We start from the raw sequence: 9,094 nt of genomic DNA, 5'->3' as shown, positions 1-9,094 counted from the left end.
GGGCAACGTCTTCGTAGACGGCCGATTCTCTCAACCCAGAAGCAACCAGAGACGACCAGGATTACCATCTCACCCGCCTCATAGGAAACCTGCTACAAAACAGGAGCTTCTTTGTTGAGTTCCAGGGCCAGAGAAGCAGATGGCGGAAACAGAAGAACGGCCTGCCTCAGGGGAGCGTGCTTGCTCCATCCATGTTTAACATCTACACAAATGACCAGCCACTGCCAGAAGGGACAGAAAGTTTCATCTATGCTGATGATCGTGCCATTACTGCTCAAGCAGGGAGCTTTGAGATGGTAGAACAGAAGCTTTCCGAAGCTCTAGGTGCTCTTACTGCCTATTACAGGGAAAACCAACTGATCCCTAATCCATCTAAAACACAGACATGCGCCTTTCACCTTAAGAACAGACAAGCTTCCCGAGCTCTGAGGATTACCTGGGAAGGAATCCCACTGGAGCATTGCAGCACACCCAAATACCTGGGAGTCACTTTGGACCGTGCTCTGACCTACAAGAAGCACTGCCTGAACATCAAACAAAAAGTGGGTGCTAGAAACAACATCATACAAAAGCTGACTGGCACAACCTGGGGATCACAACCAGACACAGTGAAGACATCTGCCCTTGCGCTATGCTACTCTGCTGCTGAGTATGCATGCCCAGTGTGGAACACATCTCTCCACACTAAAACAGTAGATTTGGCTCTTAATGAGACATGCCGCATTATCACAGGGTGTCTGCGACCCACACCACTGGAGAAATTACACTGCTTAGCCGGTATTGCACCACCTGACATCCACCGGGAAGTAGCAGCCAATAGTGAAAGGACCAAGGCAGAGACATCTCCAGCTCATCCCCTTTTTGGCTATCAGCCAGCACGTCAACGACTTAAATCAAGACATAGTTTTCTTAGATCTACAGAGACACTCGCTGGAACACCCCAGCAAGCGAGAGTCAAAAAGTGGCAGGCCCAAATCCAGCACCTCAATTCATGGGTGATACCAGATGAGAGACTCCCCCCTGGGCACTCAGAAGACTGGGCGACTTGGAAGGCACTGAACAGATTGCGCTCTGGCACCACGAGATGCAGAGCCAATCTTAAGAAATGGGGCTACAGGGTGGAATCCTCAGCATGCGAGTGCGGAGAAGAACAAACCACTGACCACCTGCTGCAATGCACCCTGAGCCCTGCCACATGCACGATGGAGGACCTTCTTGCGGCAACCCCAGAGGCACTCCAAGTGGCCAGATACTGGTCAAAGGACATTTAACCAAATACCAAATTTGCAAAATCTGTGTGGTTTTTTTCCCTTTCTTTCTTTCTTTTCTTTTTCTTTTTAATCTCTGTGTTTGTTTTGCTCTGTTAAAATTGTAATACAATGGTTGCTGATGACACGATAAATAAATAAAATCACATTTGCTATTTGAAAAATCCCATATACCAAAGCTGTACTTCTCTATTTGAAGCTCAATATTTTCCATCCATTGTATTCTCTGTCTTTCCTTCTATCACTTGGTTGATCTGATTCGAAACATCATTTCATCCTTATTTTTTTTATACCCTTTATACAATAAATCTTATACTTTATACCATATATTGCTTTCATTTGTGTTAGAGCAATTGTTCTTTACAAGTCATGTAAACCAATCTTAGCAAATTCTGCACTTTGATATCTCATTTGCTTTGTTTTTCAAAAAGGTCTGATGCTGAATAGCTCTGGCCTCTAGAAAAACAACTGCCAATAGGTTCTGGTACCAGATAATAATATGAGTCACCATTATTATTATTATTATTATTATTATTATTATTGCACTCCTTAAAAACTATAAAACACAAACAATACATATATTTACTGTTCCAATTAATAGTCCAATTGCAATTTTTTTCATAAGCTTTGCATCCTTTTAATTGGTGGCCAGTTGCATTCCTATTTAGAAACCAAATAAAGGGGGATATGATAGCCATGTATAAATATGTGAGAGGAAGCCACAGGGAGGAGGGAGCAAGCTTGTTTTCTGCTTCCCTGGAGACTAGGACGCGGAACAATGGCTTCAAACTACAAGAAAGGAGATTCCATCTGAACATGAGGAAGAACTTCCTGACTGTGAGAGCCGTTCAGCAGTGGAACTCTCTGCCCCGGAGTGTGGTGGAGGCTCCTTCTTTGGAGGCTTTTAAGCAGAGGCTGGATGGCCATCTGTCAGGGGTGATTTGAATGCAATATTCCTGCTTCTTGGCAGGGGGTTGGACTGGATGGCCCATGTGGTCTCTTCCAACTCTTTGATTCTATGATTCTATGATTCTATGAAAACTGTTAATTAACTTGCACAGCTTTCCAAGTTTTTCCTGGTTCGGATGAACCCACTTCTGTTTGTCATTAGCCTGTAATCAATAAGGATGAGGGTCTTCTGCTCAAAACTGCAAACACTTTATGAAAACTATCATCAATAAGAGTGAGACTAAATAAAATCTAAAATTACATATGTCATGAATGACTTTTCAATGATTTTAAAGCATAGGTTCTTTTTAGTGCAATTTCCAGTGTGAGAAGGTATATAAGATTACAGAAAACATTTAGACAAAGAATGACATTGGACATACAGACATACAGATTCTATGCAACTACATTGGATTCACAATTACATTGGTTAACAAACAAACAAAGGGGAATTATATTTTCAGTCAACATTCATACACATGTACACGCATTCATCCACATGCATCCAAATATTACCATATCCTTTTCTCCCTCCTTGGAGAAGCACCTGTAAGGCCAGACCCTGCTTTCCTGCAGCCTGCCAATGCACAGTTCCATAACTTCCATAATGCCATAACTTCAAAACACTGAAATGCCAAAACTTCTTTCCCTAAGCACAATGCCAAGGACCAGACCTCTGTTTTCCATACAGCAGAACCTGACTTCCTGCACAAAATCTAAGACTCCACAAGCGCACTTCTTCCTCTTCCCTTGAGAAAGAAGCCCCAAAGTGTCCAGAATCATGCTTTCCCATAGCATATCTGACACTCTCTAAATACACTACCTCTGTCCTTCCCATGGAGCAGAGCATGTAAGTACTGGAGTCTGTGTCTATTTTTTTTCCTGAAAGTGCCTAATGCAACCTGTCTCACTAAAAGCGGAATAAAAGAACCTATTTAATGTTTTTAAAAGTACTTATGACACATATGGTCCCTTTCTGTATCCAATTCATCCTGCCTTTCCTTCATTCTTACATACATTCTTGAATCTAGATGGTTGGCAGCTATGTAACGAAGGCATTGCCTTACTATTTTCAAATCATAAGTTCCGGTTTCTGGCCATCTGGGATTTGAATTAAATTTCAGCCATTCCACCTGACACAGAAATTGCAATTTCTGGGCATTGTTACATCCTGGCATCTGTTGCCTAAACTTAGAGAAATTCTTAACCATACATTCCAATGGGCTTGAGCATTTCTTACTCCCTTTTTGCCCCATTTTCCTAAGGGTGGTGCCTATTCAGTTGTATCACACTCCCAAACAGACAATACTTTCCAACCTTCCACCCTTCTGGCGCCTGTTTACTAGTCTAGACTTTCCCTTTCCCCAAGAAAAACTCTACTCGCCTGGTCACGATGACTTGCGTTCCCTGACGTTCCTGGGGATGAGATTTCCAACTTTCCTCTCAAGTGGAGCGTTCCTGCTGACGAGGGCACCCAACAAAGATGAACAAAAGGATCGGTCTGTTGTTTTGGGATCCCTTCTCGACCTCTGTTGATACATCCCAATTGGGCAGCCTTCGCCTTCAGGAATGGGTTGCCAACAACCTCTAGAATCTCATCAAACCGGCACCTCTGCTATATCTCGGTGGAACCTCCAGAAATGTAGGGGACCCCCTGCTTGGGGTCCTTGCTGAGTCCGTCACAGAGGGCAGCAAAATGAAGAGAGTCTAGTCTCCAAAGGTAAAGCAGAAATCTCTTTATTTCAAGTGTGGCCACACAGGGAGAAACAACCAAGACAAACCAGTGTCTTCAAAAAAGGCTGTCTCTGATATTTGGATATTTCAGTCACCTTATATACATGTCTTTTCACTGTGTCATGGGCACACACCTCTCTTATCGGATCAACCATTCAAAAACATGTTTTTCTCATATTTTGCCACTTCAGTGTCTTTCACTGCTAACCTTCTACAAACTACGTAAACACACACATTATTGTTACAGATAAGCATTTTGGGTGTTAACCCACCCTGAGTACTCCCTAGGCGAACTTGACAATACAGTATCTTGTGTCTTCCAGATTCATTATCTCCTCTTAGCTTTTGGTCTTCTGCAGGCCAGAGGAGAGGGACAAGCCTCTCTTTAGGTTTGCATTTCAGCACTTAAACACTTCTAAGTTCTGTTAACCCTTTCATATGGAATGATGGGAGTTGTGGTTTTATAAGGTCTTTAGCCTTCTCAACAAATGTGTGCTGGTGATTCAATAAACTACCTTCTTCTTTGGAGGCTTTTCAACAGAGGTTGGATAGCCATCTGTGGGGGGTGCTTTGAATGTGAATTTCCTGCTTCTTGGCAGGGAGTTGGACTAGATGGCCCACGAGGTCTCTTCCAACTCTATGATTCTATGATCCCAGGGCTGCATAGTATTCAGCCATGGCAGTTAAAGTGGAGTCAAACTGCATTAATTCTACAGTGTAGATGCACCCACCCAGACATAAACACTCAGGAGTATTCACAATGATCTGCTCACTGTGCCATGTGGATTTCCAAAGACTGTTTTTGTAAACGCAGGAAGACGACTTTAAGCATGCTCAGCTAGGGTCAAAATTCCAATAAATGTAATGGTACTTACATCTGAGTAAATACAGATAAAGATGATATTGCAGAACATTTCCTCAACTCTGTTTTTACAGTAAACAAACCAGATGTTTTCTGGGCATTGCCTTTTGAATAGAAAAAAATGATATCAGAGCTAGAAATAAGAGAGAAAGAATGCATCTTGATTTCCACATCATAAAAAACGGTTTTTCTCAATTTTCCAGCAATTTTTGAAAAATATACTGAACTAATAATACGGACATGTGAAATAAAAACCCAGGTCAGGTAAATGATGCATAAGTAAATAAAAATATTTGGACCTTCTAGAGATCACTTCAAAGCCCTTTCCGATATGCCTCCGGGGATTATTGTTGTTCTTTTACCAGCTTCCACTTTTTTATGATTTTTACTTTGAGGATCACTTTCAGACCTTTTAATAACATGTTTGAAGAAGCTGGTGAGCAGATGGGTCTGCATTTCCCTTTCCTGTTTTGTCCTCCGTGTTGGATCATGTAAGAAATCAGTGTGTGTCAACTGTAAAATAATGTGAACGAAGCTGATTGATTGGGCCATGCCGGAGGAGCTGGCTGAGTCTGGGACTTTTGGATACTGTTACATTTTTCAGGTTTGAGCTATGCAGGTGCTTGCAGAGAAGAAGAGAGAGACAGTGTTTGCAGTGAGTTCTTGCTTCATAAGCTGCTGGAAGGAGTTTATCCACATGGACAAAGAAAGACCATTTTAAAATATTTCCAAAAGGACATTATGTGAGTTGATGCAACTGATCACATGATTGTACATATGTTGTTCTGAATTACGAAGAGTAAACTACTTGTTTCTTATTGATCACCTCCGTGACATATGTTCTGTCTCTGGCAAGGCAGAGTGAGACTGATCAAACGTGAACTACACGTGGTTTATTCTACATTACGCTACAGTCTGCCCATAAAGTGCATCTACACTGTAGAATTAATGCACTGTGACACCACTTTAACTGCCATGGCTCATTGCTATGGAATCTGGGGAGTTATCGTTTGTTGAGGTGCCAACACTTTTTGGCAAAGGAGAATAAAGGTCTTGCTAAATGACAACTCCCAGGATGCCACAGTATTGAGCCATGGCATTTAAACTGCATGAATTCTACAGTGCAGATGAGCCTCAAATGTTGTCTAAATATAGCCTCTCCCTCTCATTTCTGCCACTGTGCAGCTGTTCAGAAATTTCAAGGAAGTGTAACTACACTGTATTTAACTCCACAGTAAAGTACAAAAGCCTGATTCATGTTACCCAAGTGGCATGACTGCTGCTTCCCTGGAGCTGGATCCAGCGCTACACAGAGAGCATTCAGACCACAGCCGTGGATCATGTGCTAAATGCTCACATCAGCAGCGCCACCGATCCATAAGGAACAGCGGCACTGATATGGGAACTCTTCATCTCGTCTCATGGGACACAAACGTTACCAAAGCTCCTTTGGGTATCAATAATGAAGAAAGCATGTCTCCGATATCTCTCCTATGGTGCATCTACACTGCTCACTGCTCATGGTTCAATGCTATGGAATAATGGAAGTTGTAGTTTGGTGAGGCACCAGCACTCTTTGGAAGATAAGGTTAAAGCCCTTGTAAAACTACAAATCCCATTATCCTTTGGAAGTTTTAAAGCAGAGGCCGGCTGGCTGGCTGGACATCTGTCAGGAATGCTTCGATTGTCATTTTCCAGCATGGCAGGGGGTTGGACCAGGTGGTCCTTGTGGTCTCTTCCAACTTTATGATTCTGTAATTCCACAGGGCGGTAAAGTGGTGTCAAACCGCATTAATTCCAACAGTGTAAATGTATCTACAAAAAGGTCTACAAAAAGGTCCACTGCTCATTTCCTAACAGCTGAGGTATACATGAAATATACAAATTTTCTGCCATTTCAAAATCCTACAACTTCTAGGAGTGAGTGTTTTAAAAGAAGATCAAGACATTTCAAACTCACACATATGCACCGCATATTGATCTATGCAGCTTTTTGAACTAAAGCATTTCAGTCAAGTCTCCAGAGAGTTATCTCATTGACATTTTAAACAAATGCTGCTCTGAACACTGCAGGATTTCCACTCTACTTGTTTTGTCATTTTCTTTTTCTTTGGTGTCTGTTCCTTAACTGATGAAAATCTCATTATAACTGTACTGGGTTTTCCCCCCACTGTATTTTTCCTTTGTCATTCCAACCAAAGAAAGCCATGACAACACAGCAATATCTTTAACTGTTGTGGCTTTTCCAATTTTAAATGATAATAAATATAGTAAACATTGCAGTACCGTGGTATCCGTTAGGGTTTGGTTCCAGGATCCTATTGCAAAAACTAAAATCTGTGGATTGTCAAGTCATAGAATCATAGAACTGGAAGAGACCTCGTGGGCCATCCAGTCCAACCCCAATCAGCCAAGCAGGAAAATCACATTCAAAGTACCCCTGGCAGATGGCCATCCAGCCTCTGTTTAAAAACCTCCAAGAAGGAGCCTCCACCACACTCCGGGGCAGAGAGTTCCACTGCTGAACAGCTCTCACAGTTATAAAGTTCTTCCTAATGTTCAGGTGGAATTTCCTGTAGGGACCAGGCAAGTCATTTGCAAGCACGTGCTGTAGCATATTCTAGATTTTGGGGAATTTTAAGTTCCTGTCACTGTGTTTTTTGGGGTTTTTTTCTGAGTGATCGTCACGCCTTGGGTTAGTAGGTATGTTGTGGACAAATTTGGCGTCAATTCCTCTTGCGGTTAATATTAATATGAACAATAGTAATATCAATAGGATATTACTATTAATTAATACCAATAGTAATATTAATAGACTATCATTACTATTAATATATTTATGAACAATAGTAATATTAATACTATGAATAATAGTAATAGTAATATTTTACTATATTAATATATATTACTATTATAATATTACTACAGTAATATTAATACATTAATATCATTAATATTAATATGAACAATAGTAATATCAATACTATAGTATTAATATATGACAATAGTAATATTAATATACTATCATTGCTATTAATGTATGAATAATGGAGCCCCCCGGTGGTGCAGTGGGTTAAACTCATGTGACGGCAGGACTGAAGACCGACAGGTCGCAGGTTCAAATCCGTGGAGAGGCGGATGAGCTCCCTCTATCAGCTCCAGCTCCTCATGCGGGGACATGAGAGAAGCCTCCCACAAGGATGGTCAAAACATCAAAACATCTGGGCGTCCTCTGGGCAATGTCCTTGCAGACAGCCAATTCCCTCAAACCAGAAGATACTTGCAGTTTCTCAAGTCACTCCTGACACAACAAAAAAAGTATGAATAATATTAATATTATGAATAGTAGTACTGTACATTAATATAGTAATATTTATATATTACTATATTACTATCATTACATTACTATAATTAATATTAATATTAATAGTAATATCAATATCAATCTATATTTATGACCCCGTTCCTTTCTCCCCCACAAACAATCTGCTCCATCGCTATCTCATCTTGATTTTAGTATTTTTAGAATCTTAGTTTTTATCTTGCACATGCGGCCCGCTCATTGTTATGTTATTTTATTTTACTGTGTATGATTTTGCTTTATGGTCTTTGTAATCATATATTGTATGTATGTTGTGTTTTGGTTTTATTTTTAAAAAGAATTTAAAAAGAACCTCAAAACCTGGCCTTTCCTCTGCGCTTTTGGCGAGTAGGTGCACAGCATATTTTACACCCCCTCAAAGTTTTTCGGCTAATGGAGTTCGTGCTCTCCAAATAGGATGTTCTGTCCCACAACGCTGTGTGTTTTATGAGTTCCATTTAAATGTCCCACTCCTATTTAATTGTTTTTTATTCGGAATATGTGGCCCGCCCATTGTCATCTCTATTATGATTGTGTCGATTGGAATTTTTATTTTATTTTATTATTATTTTAAATGTCGTTTTGATAATGTTGTTGTTGTCTGTTGTATACGCTTTGGTTTTATTGCTGTATTATGTTGTCCGGGCTTGGCCCCATGTAAGCCGCTCCAGGTCCCCATCGGGGAGATTGTGGCAGGGTAGAAATAAAGTTTATTATTTATTATTATATTATTACTTTATTGTAATATGCTGTTGGGCTTGGCCTCATGTAAGCCGCCCCGAGTCCCCATTGGGGACATGGTGGCGGGGTATTAAATAAAGTTTATTATTATTAATATATTACTATCATTCATATTAACAATTTATGTAAAGAACAGTAATATTAATACTATATTATATCAACAAAACGTAATATTATATT

Source organism: Anolis sagrei, chromosome 6 (genome assembly GCF_037176765.1).
Source record: "Anolis sagrei isolate rAnoSag1 chromosome 6, rAnoSag1.mat, whole genome shotgun sequence".
Taxonomy (NCBI): Eukaryota; Metazoa; Chordata; class Lepidosauria; order Squamata; family Dactyloidae; genus Anolis; species Anolis sagrei.
The sequence above is the reverse complement of the archived record's forward strand: the minus strand, read 5'-3'. Positions refer to the sequence as shown.